Source organism: Lepidochelys olivacea (assembly GCF_965140295.1).
Source record: "Lepidochelys olivacea isolate rLepOli2 genome assembly, chromosome: 5".
In the NCBI taxonomy this organism is placed as follows: domain Eukaryota; kingdom Metazoa; phylum Chordata; order Testudines; family Cheloniidae; genus Lepidochelys; species Lepidochelys olivacea.
Genome location: NC_140415.1, coordinates 58,173,366 through 58,197,700, shown reverse-complemented (window position 1 = coordinate 58,197,700; position 24,335 = coordinate 58,173,366).

Here is a 24,335-nt window from a genome sequence, read left to right as displayed (position 1 = left end):
CTGATTCGCCCCAAATCAACAGACAGCCCTGTGCAGGTGTGAATGTTTTAATGAGACCTGATTGTGTCTAGGTGAAAGTAACTCCTTGCAACTGCAAAAAGGGATCCCTGAGGTTAAGGGAAACATTTTCAGCTCTGTACATGGAAGATTGAACACACAACTCCTGTTATTGTTAACACTGTATTTACAGATTATACTGTAAATACCTCATACATCTCAATAGTTCTGTCCCAGCATAACTGTGAATGAGATATCCTACTAGAATAAGCAGTTTTATCCTCAGGTCACTCTATACAATGCATTACATCATTGCACTTTCACCGTTCTAGTTATGATTCAAATGACACTTGCATTTTATACCCACTATTTTTAGTGCCTTGCATGCCAAAAATTACCTTTGAGGCTGAAATTTAACGTTTGTGCTCATCCCAGAAGAAAACAAGCTAAACAATTGAATAAAACCCATTCAATCATTTCAGAGTAATGCAATCCAGGAAATATTATCTTTTGTACCAGCTAAATGTATCTGTCCTCCTCCCCCACCTTCACACAATTTCAAAGTGAGTTTGAATTTAAAGCTCTGAACTCGGGATGCACTTGGCCCCTCAACGAAAAGCACATGGTTAAGAAATACAGAAGTTACCAGTGAAAGAAAAGAAAATATTACACATACTTTGTGGGTATGTCTACATTGGAGCTGGAGGTGTAATTTCCAATTTGGACTGACATACCCATGCTAAAAATACTTGTGTAGCCTCTGCTGCATGGGCAACAGGATGGCTAGCTGCCCTGAGTATAGACCTGAAGCCAGTGGGAGCTGAGGGCTGTCAGCACCTCACAGCATGTGGGTGCACAAACTTGCATGTCCCTCCCTCCTTTAGGATGACTATGGAGTGCTCAGCTGATCTGCCACAGGAAAGCCAGGATTTCTTGCAAACTGGATGCACTGAGCACTGCATCTGCTTCCTCTCACTGTGCAGGGTATCAGCTTCACAGACAGAATATGCTTGAACATTTTGAACAGCTTAGAAAGGAACATTTCCATAAAGGAACACAGTACTTTGCCCAGGCACATCCGACACTTCCATCTTGCTACAGGATTCAGAAGCATTTCCTGTGAACTATGGATGGACCAGCCTCATCGTATTCCTGCTTGCTGATCCACATCTGCTGGAAGGTGGAGAGAGAAGCCAGGATGGAGCCACCAATCCAGACTGAGAATTTGCGCTCCACTGGGGCAATGATCTTGATCTTCCTGGTGCCGGAGGCCAAGGCAGCGATTTCCTTCTGCTTGCGGTCCGCGATGCCGCCGTACCAATGAAATCATTTAAAATGTAGGGAGCTGGAGTGACCGATATGAGGAAAAGCAATAAGCTATATATAGCTTAGGTACTTGTTGACTAAGTTGGGCACAACAGTTTTCTGCAGCTGTGTGAAGTGTGTGTACACCAAGCAGGAAGAAGAATTATTAGGATGATACAAGGGCATAGAATTAGTAATAATGAGATGAAATGAAGAATGGTCAAATTCAGGGTAAATATTCTCCTTCCCCGTCACAGCCCATGCTCCCTTTTCCTGGCTGGGTGGGGGTATGGCTTCTCTCTCTTCTCCTCTCCCTTTCTGCTCTGCAACAACCTCTCACTCTCTCTCTTCCTGTCCTCTCCCCCTTTTTCTATCCTTCTTCCTCTCTTTGTCACCTCTTCCTTTCCCCTTTTCCACTCCTTGCTGTATATCCTCTCCCATTTTTCACCAAGGAAGATGGAAGAGACAACAAGGAGATCTAATAGCTAGATGGCATGACATGGGAAGGGGGACATACATTGTGTCAGGAATGGATCATCGGAAGGGTTGTGGAGTGATTTTTTCTGGACTATTAATACACACATATATATATATATATATATATATACTGCCTTTGGTATCAAAGTACCACTTCAGGTATGTTTACAGATTGGCAGTAATTCTGGCACTGGTTTCTAAATGGTCATCATGGGATAGTAAATCAGGAATACACAGTTGATAGATCTAACATGCTGGACATTGCTCGAGGCAGGTGTTGTTGTGAGGCCTGATTTTGCTGGCATTAAATGCCAAATCATATTTTTGCAGGAGCACTAAATTGTACCATTTTGAAACAGGAAATCTATGTTGAAAGCTGTGTAAACCCATTATACTGTAGCCAACACTCCAGGCTTTTTAAATTAGGTCATTTGGAAAAAAAGATGACCTTTTAGTTTCTGCGCTGCCTTTCTAGGGTCACATGCTTCTAATTATCATTTGTGTTTTACTTTGCCAAAGCTGTTGACAAGCTGTGACTTTGTGTGTGTGTGTGTGCGAGAGAGAGCGAGAGCACGTGCTCTGTGTAGTCAATAATGTTTCTGTCTTCAAACATGCAGCAAACAGAAGAGGACAGAAACAGTGTGCCCACTAATTTTAATGTCAGTGCAGCTGAGATCAGTGAATTTAGGAGATGAAGAAACCCAAAGGAGATTTCCAATATTCATGGCCTTTTAGGCTAGCTTGACTTGAACTTGTCTGAAGTCACTGCATTAATATTTACCTAGGTGTATAGTTCCCAGAGTGGGATAAACTATAAAACCAAAAGTGACTGGATTTTTGATCCCCAATACAAATATCAGCTAGAAAGTAACTGAAGAAATGACTGAGGTTTGTGGTCAATACTGAAAGTGTGACTTTAGAAATAGAATAGAAACTCTTGACATTTTACATGTTGTTTTTTTGAATGTTGAAAAATTAGCACTAGAGAGACATTGAAATTATTGGGTTCCCACCATTCTCCAGGTCTTCATATCAAAACTTTAGTATGGTCCAAATAATAGTTTGGCTTGTACTTCCATGCAGGGGCATAAGGGAGCAGAAGAGAATGGCTTACGCTTCTGCGTGAGACTACCCATATCATGGGTAGCAGCCCCAGAAGACACATGGTCTCTGAAGAGCCATTATGTCCCCAACCTGAGAATGTTGGCAGGAGCATGTGAGATTGGATGGGTATAAACCTGGCACAGACTACTTCCCCCTCAGAGCAAGGGGACTCTGACTCTCAGAATCTCAATGCGCTTCGTGGTCTGCAACATACTCAGCCCCTGATTGAGACTCTGGGAAAAGTCATAATTTAGCTGTATATGAATAAGCAAATATAAAAATAGAGGTTCAAGGATTTGACCAAAGAAAAAGGTATATGTTTAATTTCTAGCATATGTGTAGCATTTAATATGTTCTAGTGAGGAGTTCTTCATAACACAATGTGACTGCTGGTTTTGTACCACTAATTTCCGCATTTGAAAATATTGGAGTAACTTCCTCTGTAATCCAGACCCTTTTATAAACACTTGGGGCCACAGCCTCAGCTGGTGTAAATCATCATGGCTCCTGCATGACCCCTGCTAAGGATCTGGCCCCTGCTTTTTAGTGAATATATTCTATATCACTACTTAGGCTGTGGTAGGTAGTAAATTTTGCAGTGCAATGGAGCTTCAGTAATTTAGAAGAGTTTCTGACCTGAGCAGTTGTGCACTGTGTACATATACGATTCCTTCTATTTTTTTTTACAGTAACTGCACAAATGATAACAGAAGCCTTGAGATCTGACAAGAGTGGTAACTCGCTGTTCCAGAAATGAGTTTCATCTCTTCATTTCTTATAAGATAAATCTGTTTACAGAGAACTCTTAAAAAAAAAAATAAAAGTTCCCATCTGTGATTCTTGCTTTATGAAGACTGTATCAGAGTTTCATGTGAAAGAAAGAACACTTCCTGTTTCGATGTACATTAGGCAAACTGTAACTAGAATTTGGTTTTATTGATCACCTTTTGTAGTGGACGCACCGCAAAGCACTTTGCAAAGCAAAGAGTTAGATCCTGGTAGTGTAGGCAAACAGTTGTTACATAGATGGCCCTAATTCAGCAAAGTACTTAAACATGCACTCCAAGTTAAGCTAGTATTTTTGAGGAGAATTTTCCAAACAAGCCACCCATGTCACAAAATCACAAGCTTCCAAACCCTAATCAGAAATATTGCTTTGACAGAAGTTAGTTCTGTTGGTGCGCAGCTGTCCAGTGGGTGGTTTCCAATAAGACGCGTAATTTGTAGTTTGCTGGCAGCAGAATTACCTGTAAATTGTAAATAAATCATATTTGGTCCGTAAAGCGATTTTTGTTTTGTATTCCATTAAGATTTGGTTGAATTTGGTGATCCTCTTTGAGCGTGTTAATACTCCCAGCAACACAGTGTCGGCACTAGATAAACATTCTGTCGGCACCATAAATACGCTGTACATGCTTCCAAATGCAGTGTTACCAGTGCTGCTTAATCTCCACCTGCAACATCCAGGTTATGCTATTACACTCTAGAGCAGACTTGTGTTATGATTATGGGACTGAGTCTACCAGCCTTACTCCCTTTTTGTATGGCTTGATCCTCTGAGTAGCCCCCATGAGTTTAAAGAGAAAACAAATAGACACTACTCAGCGTAAGGGTGGCGGAATCACGGTCTCTGTTTTAAGTACTAAACCAGATTTCAAGGCTTTATTTCTGTCATAAGTTACAATTATTTTTTAAATAAACCCTAAATTCTGGTTTTAGTTACAAATGTCCATACTGGAACAATAAAACAATAGTACATTTCTGATTTAAAACTTTGTATTTTCTGATGAAACTAACAGCATTTGCAACTCAAGCATCTGTTATTTTTATTATTTGTGAGACTAGCAGCAAAATGTTGGCGCTAATCACAGAGTGTGGACTCTGTCCGATCAGTGGTTTGAGGAGTGCTGTTATGAACAAAAAAACAAATACTAGTTAAGATCCACTCATGAGATTCTAAAAAGAAAAGGAGGACTTGTGGCACCTTAGAGACTAACCAATTTATTTGAGCATAAGCTTTCATGAGCTACAGCTCACTTCATCGGATGCTCTGAAACCTGTCATTAGATTCTATATACCATTGCAGAGTACATGGTGGTTGTATGAAACAATTTAATCCTAATCACTTAGGCAATATTTTGAAAGTCTTTGGCTAAGATAGGACTACTCACATGCTTAAAATGAAGCACCTGTTTAAATGCTTTGCTGGATCAGGGCTCACATTAGTAGTTGCTTGCACCTGGCAGCACTCAAACCCCAGTCAATTGTCTTCCAGGGAAGGTGAAGGCAAATGCCATTAAGGAGTGATTCAAGGCCCTAATATCCCCCAAACCAGAAAAGACACTGAAATTGACAGACCTCTTGAATCTGATAGGTTTAAGACTATGCCCATTGGAGCAGTGGTACACAGAAATTAGACTCACTAACCTTAAGCACCACACCGCAGACCCTGGAGGCAGGCACTGTATGTGCTCCAAATATTAGAGCCACATGGGCACCTAATACTTAGTGATTCATACAGGAATGAGATGTGCACACAGGGGTCACAGAACGAACAAGGAACTTTACTCCCAATCTAGAGGAGATAAGGTCAGACATGGGTTAGTGTAGTTCAACAAATGGAGCTCACTACACAGCAATAGATATCACTCTTAGGGTACAACACAGCAGTTCTAATAACTATAGACAACAGGCTCTCTCCTCTGTAGGCTAGAACACTGCACCGGTGCCTGGGAATGTCCCATAACTGAGAATTTGCTGTTCAAACCCACTGAGTCTTGCTGAGCTCTAACCCACTTTCTGGGTACAACTGGTTGTTAATTGGTTTTCCCAGAGACTTGCTCCCTGTTCAGGCTATTTTTTCTGGAGCTCTTTCTTCCTGGCTTCTTACATGTGCCTAGCTCAGTCTCCACCTTCTCCAGGCTCAGAACCAACTCTTTCCTCAAGCCCAGAGGGCTTAATCAGGGCTTTCCTTCCCCAGCCAGATCCTGGGGGCTTCCGCTGTCACCGTCAGCACCAGAGACATTGTCTCACTGTCTGGGTTCCCAAAGATTACATCTGTCACTAATTTCATCCCATATGTGATCTGACTGGCTGAGGAGAGGGGACTCAACTGTCCATCAGAACATCTGTCTCTAAGTCCCAAAGCTACAGCAGCACAGCCTACAGCTGGGGAGAGAACAGTTGCCCTTTCAAGTTCCATTGCAGTATCACTGTTGAAACAGAGCTGCTTTGGCTTTCAGTCTCAGATATATACTCAGATTGCTTGGAACCAAGAAGCAAGGTATTATACGGGAGAGAAACACCTTACCAATTAATAACCCCCACACTCAGAAATCTTTACTGGATTCTTCTGTGTTTCTGAATCCAGTACATAGTCTCCTTCCACCTTGTCACGTTCTTCCATAGATTTTCCTACCCACACCCACTACCACCTGCCCACATTTCTATCTGTTGAACCTCATCGTTTCTAGAAGTATATAGTGAGTTCTATAATTAACCAAAATGTCGGTAACTGAACCGTAGTGGAGTAGTTGATTGGGGCTGTGCTACAATTACCAGGGCAGATTCTCTGCTCTGCTCCTTTCCCGCTGGGCTGCACATACCTTGCATTGATTTGAGCATCCTCAGTAAGCAGTAAGAAGCAGCTGAGTTTATAAATGAGTTTGTTGAATATCTTGTAAATCATTCCCTAGCATATTTCCTACAGGGAGGGAGTATAAATCTACCCATATATATTTTATATATATATATACAAAAGAAATGGTTAAAGTGACCTACATTCTAACAGTTTGGCTGACCAGATTATTTAAAAGGCTAAAGGGCTGCAGATGTCAAATCCATATATGTATCACTTAAATGATCACAATAAGCATAGCTTATCAAGTAGAACTGAAATGCTTCATTAGGTATGGCAGTTTCTTAACCATGTTGTCACTTTCGGAAAATGTGTCATACCGGCATTTATTTTATTCTAGATATGGAGAGAAAGAAACAGATAACTGAACCATGAGGCAAGAATGAGCTGCAGGCAAATCAAAAAGCAGATCACCATTCTCTCTCAGCCAACCAGGACAATGTCTTAAATAAAACTGCTCTTAACCTGTTGGGCATTTGAATTCCTGGAGCACCCTGCAGCTATTCTGTTGAAAAGGACGCTTAAGAAGTGCAGAATTCAACAGGGTTTCAATTGTCTGTAGCACCATGTAAGGAAAAGTGTATTTTAAAGGTAAAAAGTATTAGCTACTGTATTCATATTAAAGCAACTTAAAACATACGAGCCTACATTTTCAAAACTCTATATGCTCCTAATTTGTGTGCAAAATCCCATTAATTGCATGTTGTCAAATTAGGTTAATAATTTCTCCAATATTTTCTACCTTGTGACTGTCTGGACTGAAAGGGCAGAATGATACATTCTCTTTTTATCTGTGCTATTATATTATATACACAGAATCCTGGGGGAGAAAGGAGTATTTTGTTCACAAATGGGAAATGATATTTGCTAGTTGGTGTAGAGGGTCAGCACAAGGATTAGACACTACTACGGTCCCACATAAGCCTTCAAAACAGAGTTTAAATGGTGCATAGGCCTTGTGCACATTAATATCTTGAAAAATTATGGCCAGGTCCTGGCTACCAGCTTTTCCCCCTTTCTATTGGTCCAGTGATGCCAAGGAGATGAAGAATCACCCAAAAAAGATAGTTGTTGAGCTCCTAATGTGGGGCAATCCCCAGGTAGTATAAAGTTGGAGTAGCCTTGGATGCAAGGAAAAGGGCAGAAGGAAAAGTGGCTGTAAGCTATTATTCTTCACCTCTGGTCTTGGGGATGCCAGAGGGCCAAAACAGTTCACAGAATAACACAGAGGAGCCACAGGACTGCCTGCTGCAGTAGTCACAAAAGGCCTGCTGCACAAACACCATTCCCTGCCTCCTCAGTGTGCGTCTGCCCTCAGTGCTGTGGGGATGGGTAACAGGGTAGTGGGAACAGGGTAAAATCAGTTACTCCAGCTTCACACTGAGGGAATCCTCATCATTGTATGGGGAGACTTTGGCAAACCAGTGAAGTGCCTGAAACCACTATGGCTTATTGCTAAAAGCTGCCAAGTCAGCAGGCTGTAAATTAGCCAAGTCAGCAGGCTTAGCTTAACCAAGGCAGGAGGGGATGGGGTTTTTTGGGTGCCACAGAGAGGGCAGCTTGACCCCACGTCCTTCCTGATAAGAATTATGTTGAAGCTGCTGATACATGCATCTTAGAAGAGCAGGATGTGCCCCAGGAATGTCTATCGGGGCCTCAAGGCTGCAAACTGTGGAAAAACCCACACCTGGTTAATCAGAAGGAACCTCTCGCTTGACCATTGAAACTGCTTACTTAACAAGTGTGCTTTAAGGGACATGTCATTCTAGTACTAATGTATAAATAAGGGGGACTCTTATTTGAGGTAGGGGGACTCTTCAGGACTGGACTCTCCCTCTGGATGCATCTTGTGTTCCCCAGTGGCAGACGGGCTGTCGCTGTGCCACTCGAGAGCCACACTCAGCTTTTGTAATTATCAAATTACCAAACCTGTTGCGGACATGTGTATAAGTGCTTGAGACTAAGTAAAGTTTAGCTTTAAGTAAAGCACTCTTGTGTTGTCCTGTTTGTGCCAGCCATCTATCGGTCAGATGGCCGTGTCTCCTCTGATTTATTTCCTGACACCATCTTGCACAGAGTAAAAGTTACCAAGAGCTTTGGGTTGAAAGAACCCCGGGTAACAATCATCACTTTGGGGAGTGGTTTAAAGTCCTTGCTTGGGCAGTGCAAAGGGACTTTATTAGGGGTTGAGCATCTGATACAAAGGATTAAATTAGGGGCCTAATCCTGTGTGGTGCTGAGCACCTCCTCAAATGATTGACTTCAGGAGGACTTGAGGAGACTCAGCAGCTCACAGGAGGGACTCCTTACAGGATCAGGCCTAATGGTAGTAAATGGTTGCTTCTTGAACTAGGCAATATGGATTAGAGCAAGAAAATAACTAACAGAGAAGTGGTCAGAGGTCTATCAAGACCTAAATGAGTGATGTAATCTTATATTTAAAGCAATTAAATGAAGAAGAGGTTAAGACTAACGTTTACTTATTAAGATAATTTCCTAATCATTCTTATCAGATTTTAATGAGTGACAAATTGACACTGGATACAAATTTATGATTTCCCAAAATAACAATTTGATTGGTTTGAGTGATGCCTGGCATCAAGTAATCACAGTTAATTTTTGCTTCTGAAGAGATTTGACTTTGCCAGTTTATCCTGTCTTCCTGTGAGCTCAGCTGCATTTCAAGAACTGCACCTTTGTTCTTTGTCAGATGGGATACAGAATTCCAGAATTCCTATGGAGACATTCTACAGTGAACATATATTTTTGTCTTGAACATGGACCAGTTAATGGAGAGGTACCTGCCTGTTTTGCTAACTTCTGCAGTGTATCTAAATAAAATCTCAGTCTCTTAACAGAGGACTGTAGAAATAATTAAAGGGAGAACACTAGCCATGCCAGCCAATAATATGGGTCTTCTTCCTATAAATTATATCAAGCAGAGCTCAGCTAGAGAGACGTGATGTCCTTGACACTTTCTCTGCTAATGTGTGCCAGGGGAATAGAGAAACGTACTGAAAATCCAGTCCTGAAGTAGACCACGGTGATGGCAACCTGAGAAAAGAAGAATTGTTTCTTCCTCCTACACTTCCACTCAATAATCTGATAAATGTCCATTAACAGCTTTAACACACATGTTCTTGCAACTTTTATCATACATGTAAGCAACAAGCCAAAATTTTCAAACTTAGGTGTCAGAGTTAGGTACTTGGCTGTCCATCAAACACCCAAAAAAGCATGCCCTGCTTCCAATAGATATCAACTGGGAATGGTCGGTGTTCAGCACCTCTGAAAATGTGCTCATATCAAAGTCTAAGCAAGACAGTTACTTACCCTGTCATAGAGAATGGAGAGACCATCATACAGTGATTCTGGATTTGGGAAGGTGCATGGAGGGCTGCAAGGGGTGGGGAAGCAGATCTTAGAGATAGAGAACAATATTTCTGGCTCAAGGAATAAGCCTATTACAAAGAAGGATTAGAGCCTTACACTACACTGCAGCAACTGTGGAGGTCTCATTCGAAAACGAGGATGCTGTTGGCTAGCAAGCAACACGACATCACGACATTGCATGAGAGGAAAGTGATCAGGAACAGCCAGCATGGATTCACCAAGGGAAGATCATGCCTGACTAATCTAATCGCCTTCTGTGATGAGATTACTGGTTCTGTGGATGAAGGGAAAGCAGTGGATGTATTGTTTCTTGACTTTAGCAAAGCTTTTGACACCGTCTCCCACAGTATTCTTGTCAGCAAGTTAAGGAAGTATGGGCTGGATGAATGCACTATAAGGTGGGTAGAAAGCTGGCTAGATTGTCGGGCTCAACGGGTAGTGATCAATGGCTCCATATCTAGTTGGCAGCCGGTATCAAGTGGAGTACCCCAAGGGTCGGTCCTGGGGCCGGTTTTGTTCAATATCTTCATAAATGATCTGGAGGATGGTGTGGATTGCACTCTCAGCAAATTTGCGGATGATACTAAACTGGGAGGAGTGGTAGATACGCTGGAGGGGAGGAATAGGATACAGAAAGACCTAGACAAATTGGAGGATTGTGCCAAAAGAAATCTGATGAGGTTCAATAAGGATAAGTGCAGGGTCCTGCACTTAGGACGGAAGAATCCAATGCACAGCTACAGACTAGGGACCGAATGGCTAGGCAGCAGTTCTGCGGAAAAGGACCTAGGGGTGACAGTGGACGAGAAGCTGGATATGAGTCAGCAGTGTGCCCTTGTTGCCAAGAAGGCCAATGGCATTTTGGGATGTATAAGTAGGGGCATAGCGAGCAGATCGAGGGACGTGATCGTTCCCCTCTATTCGACATTGGTGAGGCCTCTTCTGGAGTATGTGTCCAGTTTTGGGCCCCACACTTCAAGAAGGATGTGGATAAATTGGAGAGAGTCCAGCGAAGGGCAACAAAAATGATTAGGGGACTGGAACACATGAGTTATGAGGAGAGGCTGAGGGAGCTGGGATTGTTTAGCCTGCAGAAGAGAAGAATGAGGGGGGATTTGATAGCTGCTTTCAACTACCTGAAAGGGGGTTCTAAAGAGGATGGCTCTAGACTGTTCTCAATGGTAGCAGATGACAGAACGAGGAGTAATGGTCTCAAGTTGCAGTGGGGAAGGTTTAGATTGGATATTAGGAAAAACTTTTTCACTAAGAGGGTGGTGAAACACTGGAATGCGTTACCTAGGGAGGTGGTAGAATCTCCTTCCTTAGAGGTTTTTAAGGTCAGGCTTGACAAAGCCCTGGCTGGGATGATTTAACTGGGAATTGGTCCTGCTTTGAGCAGGGGGTTGGACTAGATGACCTTCTGGGGTCCCTTCCAACCCTGATATTCTATGATTCTATGATTCTATGATCAAACAACTGTTCACCAGATGTGTACAGCTGTATGTGTGCTACTACTGAGCCATACACACATTGTGTAGTTCTTCAGACACCACAACTGCAGTTTGTAGGGTGGGCTGTGAAAAGGAGAAAGGAAGGCTAGAGCAGAATAGACATGTTTCCCATTTCACTGTTTGTTTTGTATCCTCCCACTCCTCATTTTCCTCCTCCTATATCCTAGTGCTGCATACTGATGAGAAAATGTGGTTCAAACCCAGGAAGTTATTTTTGGTTAATAATCTTGGATGTTGAACATCCAGCCTACACATTCCAGCCTGCCAGAGTTGCATAGGGCTGCTGAGTTTTGTTTTGTCTGCATTTTGTGACAAGTTTGAAAAACACTGTGAACATTTAAAAAAACACGGCCTACTGGTTTCACAAGTGTCCTGTCCTTTTGCAAATGAAGTGCAAGCATTGTCAGCAACACCTGTAAAAAAGAAATGAAAATGTGCTCAGAGAGGAACATGTCTGGTTTCAGTGATGCAGTAAGGAAGCATGTTGTTAGGACTACACTGAAGTGTTGAATTGTGCAGCAAGGAGGAGATAAACAAGCGTCAACATCCTTCTGTGCACCCGAGAGAGACCCTCTTGGGCCCCAGAGTTTCTCCATACTACAAGAGATGACAAGGACAATTGATGGAGGAGAGAAAACCACAGGTTTAGAAAGTAAAGCTTCCTGTACATTAAAAAATACCCTCCTGCCAGGTAATAAAAACTTGGGAGTGAATAGACAAAAGGGTGGAGCACCTACTCTCTGTCCTGTGATGGACGGACAAAGAGAGCAAACTTTGGTTACTAAAAGAGGCCTCCAACCCATCAGTTGGACTTGTGTGTACACAGGTAAACTATTGCAGGTGAGACTCAAGCCAAGAATCTTATGTCCTGCCCAGGTGAGCTGCCTTTCTCTGACTAAAAGGTGTACTAGGCATTTTCAAAGCCAGAAATTGCTCTGATGTCATCACAGAAATTACACTCCAAACTCAGATTGAATCTCAGGACTCTTTTAGCCAAAGGTTTCCTATTGTGTTTCTCCTGAACAGGGAGAGACCCAGTAAGTTCACTAAATGAACAAGTGTCCTCTTCCCACAGGGGACCCGAATTCTCTAGTATGTCTACACTACGAAATTAGGTCGATTTTATAGAAGACGATTTTTAGAAGTCGATTTTATACAGTCGATTGTGTATGTCCCCACTAAGCACATTAAGTCGGATGACAGTGTCCTCAATACCATGGCTAGCACCGACTTATGGAGCCATGCACTGTGGGTAGCTATCCCACAGTTCCCACAAGCTCCGCTGCCCATTGGAATTCTGGGTTAAGCTCCCAATGCCTGATGGGGCAAAAACATTGACGAGTGTGGTTTTGCGTACATGTTGTCAGTCACCCTTCCCTCCCTCCCTCCCTCCGTGAAAGCAATGGCAGACAATTGTTTCGTGCCTTTTTTCCTGGGTTACCCATGCAGACGCCATACCACGGCAAGCATGGAGCCCGCTCAGCTCACCGCTGCTGTTGTGAGCATTGTAAACACCTCGCGCATTATCCTGGAGTATGTGTAGCACCTGGCTAAGAGACACCAGCATGAGGATGACTGTGATGAGGACATGGACACAGACATTCCTGAAAGCATGGGCTGTGGCAATTGGGACATCATGGCGGCAGTGGCGCTGGTTGATACAGTCGAATGCCTATTCTGGGCCCAGCATGTATGGGATGATTCACAGTGGCTGCAAAACATTTGCTGGCGTAAGGCCACTTTCCTTGAACTTTGTGAGTTGCTTTGCCTGTGTCCCTGTTCTCCATTCTCCATTCCCCCCTTCCCTCCCCATTCCCCATTCCCTCCCCATTCCCTCTTCCTTCTTAGCAGGCCCAAATATACCTGCAATGCACACTCACAGTCCCACTCATTTTGTACCCCATGGGATGGGTAAGGAGTGAGACTGTGCTGTGGTCAGGGATGGCCATTTCTTTGGTCTTTTAGTGTTGCACACCTTCCCCCCAAACTCCTTTGCCCCTCCTGAGTGGTTGCTTGAATTTGCCTTGATGTAGAGGTTGAGGCAATCTTAAAGTGTGCTCTCGAGTAACACTGTAACTGCTCTTATCTGTCCCCATTGTACTAACAAATCCGGCTGACTAGGCAGAAGCAATATCAGTGTCTTTGTCCCTTGTTTACTCATATAAGAGTATTAAAAAATCAAACCCCAAATTCTATCCCAAGCTGACAAACAAGCCTATACTAACATGCATACGTTCAACATTACTTTATAGTTCAGAATGCTGGGAATGAGAAAGTACCACATGTCCAAACTGTCTTCATTCCATACAACCTGCCTCAGAAAAATCCTCCATATCTTTTGGCCCAGAACAATTTCAAACCAAGATCTATTGACACAGTGCAGCCAAGAGGATATGAGTATCATCATTGCCAGGAGGTATTGGAGATGGACGGGCCATGTGCTTCGGATGGAAACTGATTCCATCACCAGATCAGTAATAAGATGGACACCTGAAGGCAAGCAAAAACGAGGCCACCTGAAAACAACATTGGCGAAGAGCAGTGGAAGCCGAGCTGAAAAACCCAAGGCACAGCTCAGGAACCACTGAAAGCCTTGCCAGAAACAGACAGGAGTGGAGGAGCTTTGTTGCTGCCCTAAATGCCAGAGATGTAATGGGAACATGATGATGATGATGACTTGCTAGCCTGGTTTTTACTCTACTTTTTTTTAATGGAATAACCTGTTTTCGGCAACCATACCTTAAAATGTTGGGGTTAAGTTTAATCCTACTGACGACTTGTTTTTTTTAGTCAAAATATGACACTGTGCTTCTGTTAAACATTGTACTCTATTAATAACATTACACACCTGGGCCATCGCAGCCTATCTAACATGGATGTTGGTAGTAGCACTGCCTTTTCGATTGCCACTTTAGGAAGTTCTATGGCCTGTGTAATGCAGGAGGTAAGACTAGATGATCACAGTGGTCCATTATCGCCTCAGAATCTATTAATCTAAGCGATGTATTGTAAATAATGTTAGTGCTGGTGTTCATAATACCCACTGGATGACAAGTGCACTGGGGGATATCTATGTTGGCAGCAGAGCAAGAAGGGTATCTTGGTTTAGGCTCCTTGCAGACGTTCTTTCACATTTCTGGGTGAGCATACAAGGATCAATTGCATCAGAGTGTGTCCGTCACTTTGTATTACAGTACATGAACCAGAAGGCAGTCCAACCAGCCTAGCAGCTATAATGGATAACAGCTGTGATGGCAGCTGAATATCTGTCCTCCTAGCTATAGGAAAGTGTCCTAGGGAGAGGTCAGCAATTCTGTGAGGGGATGTTTACATGATATTAATTCTCATATATATCAATTTATTTGTTTGAGCAACATTTTAAAGTCAGAAATTGGATGCACCTCACTTTAGAGAACAAAGCCACTAAAACTCAAACAGCCCCTTCTACCAAAAGCAGAGCCACTTTTGTTTTATTTCTCGTTGTACGTACTGTGCAAAATAATTAAGTGGTGGGGAACAAGTGACAGAGTGATGAGTTATTTACCTGTTAGTGACTAGAGAGAGCAGAAAGGGGAGAATGACCTTGAACTACAGATACAAACAGATATTAGCAGGCCAGTGTAATAAATAAAATAAGTACAGAGATCAAAGGCTTAAGAGTCTCATAAATGCGAATCTTAAGGGTGTGTGGCTTTTTCTGCGAAAAAGAACCAACTTTCGCCTCATTCTTTGCCAGCCTGTCTGCTTGCCTAGAAGAAACTTGACAACACTCTTGCCTGTAAATACTAGCAAACCAAGTACACTAAATCTATGCATGGCTATTTTTGGTAAGCTAAGGGAAAAATAGCAACCTGCATTGGAGAAAGCCTGGGAGTCTGCCAAGGCCATGATGTAAAGCTTTTCAAGTGAATGCTATGGCTGAATCTATAAAAGAATGTTTGAGTCAGGACACGCTGTAAGATCTTGCCTTCAGAAATTCAATCCTTCATTTCACGTAGAGAGGAGGTAATAGTTCATCCCATTAACCCTTTCCTCACTTGGTAGGAACAAGCACGATAATTGCATAATTCACAGGCTCTGTTTAATTTAGGAGGAAATGCTTTGTACAATATTCACCGTTTGGCTGCTAACACCAAAGTCTGAATCTACTAATGAAACCAAAAATTCCCAATGGAGAAATAATAAAAACCACTAATATTTTCCTACAGCCTTTTTATTTTTAAATCACATCAGTGCATTCTTGCACAACAGTGATATTCAAATAGCTGTTAGCTTGGAAAAGGCAGAGACTTTGAAAAATATATTTCCATGCTTTCCCTTTAAATTTCCCCTTGTAGCCTTGCACTTAGGTTTGTGGTTGATTTTTCTTTCTTCAGATCCAGATGGGATCACTCACTGGGTCACCCATTATAAGAAGAATTTGAAAGAAAAATCATCTCACATAAAACTGGCATACAAATGGTTCCCCCAAATCCCCTTTACTTTATCTGTTCAGTGAAGGAGATCCTAGGCTCCAACTACCAGGGCTGTGCCTTTAATAGGAGAGCTGTCAGAGCTTTGGAAGAAAACATCCAGCATGCAAGATCTCTTTTTTATAGGAAAAAAGGTAATAAAGTTACTCATAAGGCCCTCTTTAGGGCAAAGACTTTTAAGTGCTTGACCTGTTAATAATGGTGAATTACATAGCAAATATGATGGAAGGTGACTAAGCTCTCTGTCTAGAGATCATTTAATTGTCCAGACAAAATAACAACCCACCTGATTATTGTCCCAAAGCTCACACACAAATGTTTCTGAAGTCTGAAAAGGTTTACATAACTCCCCCCCACCTTTCTCCCTCTGCTCCCTTCTAGTCCTTCTGGCATCTCTGTCCCTCTTCTAAGTCTTCCCCTATCTTTTATCCTCTGCCATTTCCCTTTAATCCCCTCCCTTTCTGAATTTCTTTCTCCCTAACTGTTAGTCTCTGATTTCCAGTTTCCATTTCCTCTTGCCACTCTCCCACTTTCCAATCCTGGGTTACCATCAGTTTTCCTCCCTCTTTCTATGAAATCTCACCCCAAAGCCTATTCTCATGAGGTTTGCAGCCCACTACAGTACAGTTAAGCATTCAGGCTTTTGAGTGCTTATCTTAAACCCAATCAAACCTCATAACCACTGGGGGGTTTTCCATGTTGATAAAATGAATGGCAACATTTAGGCTTTTATTTACCTCTCTCCAACACCTGGACTAACTTTTGGACCCTCTGCTTGCTTTCTGTTTGGATATATTGCACATTTTGTTTGCTGCTTACCAATCTCATAATTAAATAAGACAGACCAAGACAATTTTGGGTCCCCAACTTGACACTCTTTAAAGGAGACTGATTTTCAGAAAGTCTTTAGCACCAACCCTCTGAAAATCAAACTCTTTTAAGGGGTCTCAAATTGGGCACCCAACGGTTGATTCCCGTTATCAGTAGTCACTTTTGAAACTCTTGGCTGTATTGATTGTCTCTCTCTGCTATTGGCCTATCGGAGGAATAATTTTATCATGAAGCAGTATCTTTATCCCATTGTTTTATGTCATTTGCATTGTAAATTGCTGTCTTGTAGTATTTAAGTCAGTGAAGTGTTTTGGGACACGGTTTACTTAAAAGATGGAATGGGAAATAAAGTTGTATTGCACGGAATTATTGCTTCCCATGACAGTGTTTTATCTCCTTTGGCAGCTTGTCTGTTTCTTCTCAGGTACAGGCAATTAAAGTGTTTTGGGGCATTTTAATCTTTTTTAACTCTTCCCAACCACACTGGAGCTCTTCGTCAGCTGCTCACCCTACGGAATTCTTTTTGCACTCAGGCTATATTTTTGGCCCAAGATGCTATTTGTAGCCTGCTTTTTCATGAATCTGCCTTAAGGCTTCCCATGGGGGAACTGATGTTGATACATATTTCCTTCTAGCAGCATCCTGTTCAATTAGTGTTCTATCCCTGGTTGTGGTCCCTACTCAGTAGTAGCTGGGGAGCGGAAACACAAGCCTGTTATTGTTTTGTGGCCCTACAGAGGCTTCTCCATCAATGTCTGATTCTCTGGTGAGCAACTCACTGAATCTCATTCGCTGCTCATTTGCATTCTATGCCTACAGCTTCTTACTTTGTGTCCATCTACATTTGTGATACATCACAGTATAACGGTAACTCCTTTCAGAGTAATTCTCTAGATGTCATTAGCCTCAGTGGTAACCTGCTAAATGAATAGGCAAAGAGTTTAGCAGGATTCAAACAACAATCAGATAATTATGTATACAAGAACAACATGACTCTATAAGCTAGGTTAAAAAAATACAAGGGATATCAGTTACTAATGAGCAGGCCGTTCAGAGATGTGTTTTGGCTAAACAAACACAAGTTTAACTGAACTGCTAAGCCAGTGGAGATCCCACCAGGCCCACAACAGCTCTTATCATCCCATATGATGCTCTCTTCTTAATTTTCATTACTCCTCACCTTTCCAGATTTCAACGACTCTTCCAGACTCTCCCCCTTTGCTCCATTCTAGACCAGAGATTCTACACCCTTGCCTAACTAAAGCATCTGGCATGCCTTCCTTTTCTGTGTTGAGAGGTACCATTGTTAGAGTGGCAGGAAAAGGAGTTAAAGACATATGGACCCTCACTGAAGATGAAAGTAAGTTCCTTGAAATATGTACTTCATGTATTTGTGATACCCCAGGCTTACCTTTCTGAGACAAATTCAACAGAAAAATATAGGGCATCTCAGAGACAGACAAGTAGTTCATGATGTAGGTTAAATTCCTTCAAAAGATTATTGTATAGCTGACTGCAATCTGTACATAACAGGCTGTGTTTCTTGTGATATCACTGGAGGCTACTACAAAAGATCAGGGTATGGGAGTAAATGCAACAAGTAAGATATGTTATGCATGTTCAAAATGCTATGCAGAAATTGGACTGTAACGTAATGGATACTCAACCACCTATCAGTGTTAAGTCCTGTCTGGGGATGTGTGTCATTAGCATCATGCTGGCTAGAGAAGCCTCTGAGCACAGGTGATGCATAAAACTATTGAAGTGAGGGGGTAGGAGTGGGGGAGGGCACAATTTTAAAGTTCTGGTATGAACCCTGGCAGCAGAGGCAAGATGTGGGGAGGGATGTGCCATATGGCCTCATGGGCTGCAGCATGGCTTCACAGTCTCTAGCTGCGCCTTCTTTGGTGCAATGCAGAGCAGCTTCCCAGCCCCTCCCAGCTCGGAGCCAGCTCCCCACCCTTGGCCAGCCCCACCATTGGCCACAGGCTCTGGGTCCCGCCTGGCCTTTGGCTGCAGGATCCCAGCCTCCCCGGGCTCTATTCCTGGCTCCATGATGGACTCTGAGAGCTTGGACAAGTCAGCTGGGCCCAGTTCTCAGGGCTGCAGGTGCAGCCCCTGCACACACAGCTGCACGAGGTTAAATGCAAGGCCTCCCCGGTCTATAATGGGGGAATCACCACCTCGCTCCCAGCGGTGCACTGAAGCTTGTAAAGCACTTTGATACTCTCAGAGAGAAGCTGCTGGAGCAGGGCAAGCTGTTCTCTGCTGTAGGGAGACGTGCCCTGAGAGCCAGTCTCAGAGACCGTCCATTCTACACTGAGACCTCCCAGATTTCTGCCAGCCTCTGGGTAGCTCTAAGCGCTCTTTGCTTCTCAGGCAGTAGCCCTCCATCCTTCTCCCACCTTTGGCAGGTAGCTTGGTCTACCAGAAGTGGGCGGACCCCCGGTGCCCTGGGTGGGCACCTCAGCCCCCGCAGCCAAGGGCAAGTGCAAGAGTCCATTCTACCTGGCTGCTGCTGTTGCTGTCTGTGAGGAATAGGGTGACCAGATATCCTGATTTTATAGGGCTAGTCCTGATTATTGGGTCTTTTTCTTATATAGGCTCCTATTGCCCCCCACCCCCGTCCCAATTTTTCACATTTGCTGTCTAGTGCAGAAGGACAAGTGACGGCAGGCCTCCAGCCCAAGATGGCATTGTTGCCACAGGCAGGGAAGGGAAGGAGCCAGGTTTTACTGGACCCCTGACTGCACTCGCCCCGGGCTGGGGTTTGGTGTCACCTCCTTCTCCTCCTCTTCTCTGCCAGATCCCAATAACCCCAGCAGGTACCCAGGCCCCTGTGCACAATGCCTCCCTAACCCCTTCCTGCCCGTGCTGCAGCCAGGTGACAGAAGGTGGCTGGGTTATGTCAGTGGCCAGTAGCAGCCTGGAGGCGTTGGCCATCTTTTGGTGCTGTGTGGGTGGGAAGGGATGGGAGCTGCTTCCAGCTGCACTGGGAAGGAGGGAGGAAGAGATGAGCTCTGCTAAGACATGGGCCAGGGGCAGCTCCTGGGCAAGGCATAACTGTTGATAGTGGGGAGGGGGGGCACAATTTAAAAGTTCTGGTGTGAACCCTGACAGAAATTGGGGGGGGGGGCATGTGACCAGCATGCCCCTCCCCTCATGCATCGCCTCTGTCATTGAGAGATACCAACTAGAGATCATTGCTAATCCAAAACATTCAAAAATCATGAGTCTCGCCCCCCCAGTCCTGAGATTGGCATAAAAATCTTGATATGATAGAAGAGAATACATTTTGGATTCTCTTTACTTAGCTTCTGTTTCTTGATCCCTCAGGACACACTCAAGTCCCATTTTCAAGCTGTTCTTCACAACCCTGAGGACTAGAAACTTCCTTTTTATAAAATGAAAGCTGAAATTCTCACATATTTGCATGACTGTAGAAGTTGGAGCCTTAAGAAAAACACTAAAAATCACAAGACAAACAATAAAATTGTGAGAGTTGGCAACGCTGCTAATGCAATGAGGAGTACTCTACACCTTAGAGACTAACACATTTATTTGGGCATAAGCTTTCGTGGTCTAAAACCCACTTCATCAGATGCATGGAGTGGAAAATACAGTAGGCATATATATATACACAATACATGAAAAGATGGGAGTTGCCTTACCAAGTGGGGAATCATCCTTCAGGATAGGTTGTAAATCCTTGATGATGCGCTGAAGAGGTTTTAGAGGTTTAGTGGTTTTAGAAGTCACCCTGCTGTGGTACCCACATTGCTGTGGTACCCAGAAGTCACCCAGAGGGTGACTTCTAAAACCTCTCCAGCGCATCATCAAGGATCTACAACCTATCCTGAAGGATGATTCCCCACTTGGTAAGGCAACCAAGGGGAAGGTCCCTCACCTGTCCCCCGACTGACTAGGTGGATCAGCAGAGACTGTGGGGATAGTTCTCCTTCCTTTTCCCCATGCTGGCCAGTGATTAGGTTAGCTGAGTGGACGGCAGGTTTGAGCCACTAGAAAAAGTGGCCAAACTGAGGGCTGCCGTGAACCTCTGAGGCAAGCAAATCCGCCAATAAGCACAGGACCCACCAACGTCACACTGCCTACTGTATTTTCACACTCCATGCATCTGATGAAGTGGGTTTTAGCCCACGAAAGCTTACGCCCAAATAAATTTGTTAGTCTCTAAGATGCCACAAGTACTCCTCGTTGTCTTTGCTGATAAAGACTAACACAGCTACCACTCTGAAACCTGTGAACACTGCTGACTCTCAAACAATAAACAATAATAATATCAAATAAATATTAATAATAAATAATAGCCTATTCTGGATTTCTTGAAAAGAAGTGTTTTAGGCTGCCTGAGCATTGCTAGTTAAAGTTTGGATAGTTGTAAATGTGATAACTATTTCCTTGTTATAGTAAATTTCATCAAGAAAATCATGCATAGAAGTAAACATCTGCAAGTGGATGTAACAAACAGCATTCATCTGACTGACCAACTAATTTATCACAGTTGTTCCAGCAAGATTTTACATTCAGATAGCAGGAGTTTCTGTAAGAAATGTAATTTACTGCTGATTTGCCTGAAGAGGAAGGCCATTTCAGCCTTGCCTGTTGATTTTTTGCCAAATCATTGCTTAGGATTCAGTCTTTAAACCATCTGGGCCAAATCTCCAGCTGGTGTATCTCTGTTGACGTCAATAGAGCAGTGCTGATTTACACCAGCTGAGGGTCTGGGTATCTGTGTTTATTCACTCAAAAGAAGTTATTTCTTGGAATAATTACAAAACAATTAAGCACTACATTTATTGGCATTGTACCTTTCTCTAACACCTGAAAATACAGGCAGAAACATATCAGTGAGGGCATGAGTCAAATACAAAGTTGAATACCTAATAGACAGCTAAGGTACTAGTGACACCATTCCCTGTTGAACCGAAATTTAATGAGGATGCTAGAGAGAAATGAGTGTGTGGTCTACCTGACTCTGCTTGTAATTTAACCAGATATTATATTTTCTGTATAAAGTTACTGCTACCTAGTGAAATGGTTATTTATGGTCCCACCTTTCACTCATTTATTTTAAGAATAGAATGAGTTTACTCATATAGCTAGTACATTGCAGATTTATTTTCAAACCAAGCAGACAGATGGACTCTCTCTTCCCTGAAGCATTGTTAAACTAATGCTCTCTAACATTGATTCTTTAACCTTTAATTATAGTTCATCAGATAATTTCAATGAGTTTACATTTCAGCTGTAAATATAGAAAAATATGAATAAGTGTGCAGGACTTCCCATCTGAAAATGGAAATGGGCTTTAGCACTTCATCTCCCTCTCTTTCTGTGTGTGATTCAGCAAGGTAGGGGTTAGTTCTTAGATTCCATCACACTCTGGAGAGTTGGTAGTGATGATTAAGTTGAGAATCCCAGCCCTGATAATTAGCTCAGAGATTCTGAATCTGGATGTGTGCTGTGAAAAAAAAGTGATTTTTGGAGGCAGTTAGCCCGGGGAGTTGGTTAACCAGCTGTCTCAGATTTTATACCAGCCAACAGCTGGTTGGTCAAAATAGTTATTAGAAGAGGGTGGGTGTTCTTACTCCTGTCTCCTCCTCAAGTTCCTGAAGGGAGGACTTTTGGTTTTCTTTTTTTGAAAGAAAGAAAGAAAGATTTGAATAATGTTTAGGTGAGATTCTGCTCTCCTACGCAGCAGTGTAACTCATGAATAACTACTGAAACCATTGAAGTTACACTGGTATAAAACTAGTTTGTAAGTGAGAAAAGGCTCAGGTCCTTTGTGTGTAACCTCTTTCTGCTCAGCCCGTTTGAATCTGAAGCTTGCCTTATCTTAAAGCAAACTGCCCTTTTCCATTCCTATCTTTTTCATAGATATTAATCTTAACTGAAATGCAAGTAAACAGGCTTGCTTTAAGAATAAGCAACTTACATTGAATGAGTCTAAAAAAGAAGTTACACTTACATTCATGGATGGATGGAAAACAAAGCTGTACAACTCTGAGTTATTAGCAGGGACCCAAAAGAAGACAAGAATTTTTCTAAATGGGTGGAGGAGTTTGCCTATCTTTTCCTTTACCAAGGGTACAGAATGCAGATCAAGTTTACAGAAAGAACCCCTGAGCTAAATCCTAAGTCTGATGGCACCGTTACATTAGGGGAGACAGAGATATAGCAGCAGCCCCTTTAGCTATGTAGCAGATCAATGTCTTTTAAAGTTGGTAGATCATTACAGTGACCTCCAAGTCCTGGGTTCCCACAAGGACTCATCACCATTATCTTCAAGTATTTCCTCCATCCTCCTCATTCTGTTTATCAGATATTTTGAGTGTAGAATCTGGTTCAGGAAGTCTTAGAGCCTCTGTACAAGGAAACAATAGAATGTTTGTTTAGAAAGTTGCATTCCTTAATTCAAAATGTTTAATATGCCTGAATGGATCAGGGTTTTATGGGCCCATTCTATTTCCCAGAATAAGCAGACCTTTGTTTAAACCTTTATACATTTTTTTAAAACCACCAGTTTTACAGATTGAGTCAATAGGGACACAGCTCAGTCAGTCAGATCAATCAATAGAGGAAAGTCTGAATAACATTTGTGGATCTGAAAGAGTTCAGATTCCCAATAGAAAGAATACAGAAACTATCTCAGACTTGCCGACCAAGGCAAAAAGATAATACTAACCTTTGGTTCTCCCAAGCAAAAAATATGTTTCTAACCTTTGGTATAAAATGGGATCATCAAGTGTTCACACAATATCTAAGAAGTGTAGCTGCTTTCCTAAGAGGGTACAGCAAGATCAAGTGCACCAGCATTTAGAAAATTGGATTTTTACAGAAGGTCTTATACAAAGATGTCTATGACACAACTAAGGATGCATGCTGTCTCTCTACACCTTCTAGAGTTGGGTCAAGAACAAAACCAAACAAGAACAGACAATATAACAGCTGATTACGACATAAGCAAATGGTGGAGGAAGTTGTAGTATTGGCGTGGATATTTTCAGGCCCAGGACATCTGCCACTATGCTTCCAGAACGAGGTCATTCCAGCAGACGTGCACACTGCACAGTGTGGGAATAGTCAGGAATAGTTAGTAAGTCAATATGTAGAAAGCAACTGCAAGTGGATCCTGAACTTCTCAAAAGTAAATTGCTCATCCTGGTGAGGACACTCCAGAAGTTCTTTTGACACTCTATTCAAGTGAAAGAAACAAAACTTCACTCCAAGTGCCATGACAAGAGACTGAAGAGCATAGAGGCATATACTCTATTCCTTCTATATAAACTAAGGGTTAGATTCTGACACTCCTATTCATGTCAGCTATGATTCATTGCTACTGAAGTTAATGAAAAGACTTCCATTGATTTTCGTGGACATTGGATCAGACCTACTGAGCAGAACCTTACTCCACAAGGAATCCCACTGACTCAAGTGAGACCGCTTCTGTGAGGAAGGGTCACAGAGCTGGGCTCTCTAAGTATATTTCAGCACAGGGAAGAGGGAAGAAAGAACACATGATGAAACGAAATAGAAGAGGATCTTTTTTCATTGATTTGTGCTTCAGCCAGACTGATTCCTGGAGCT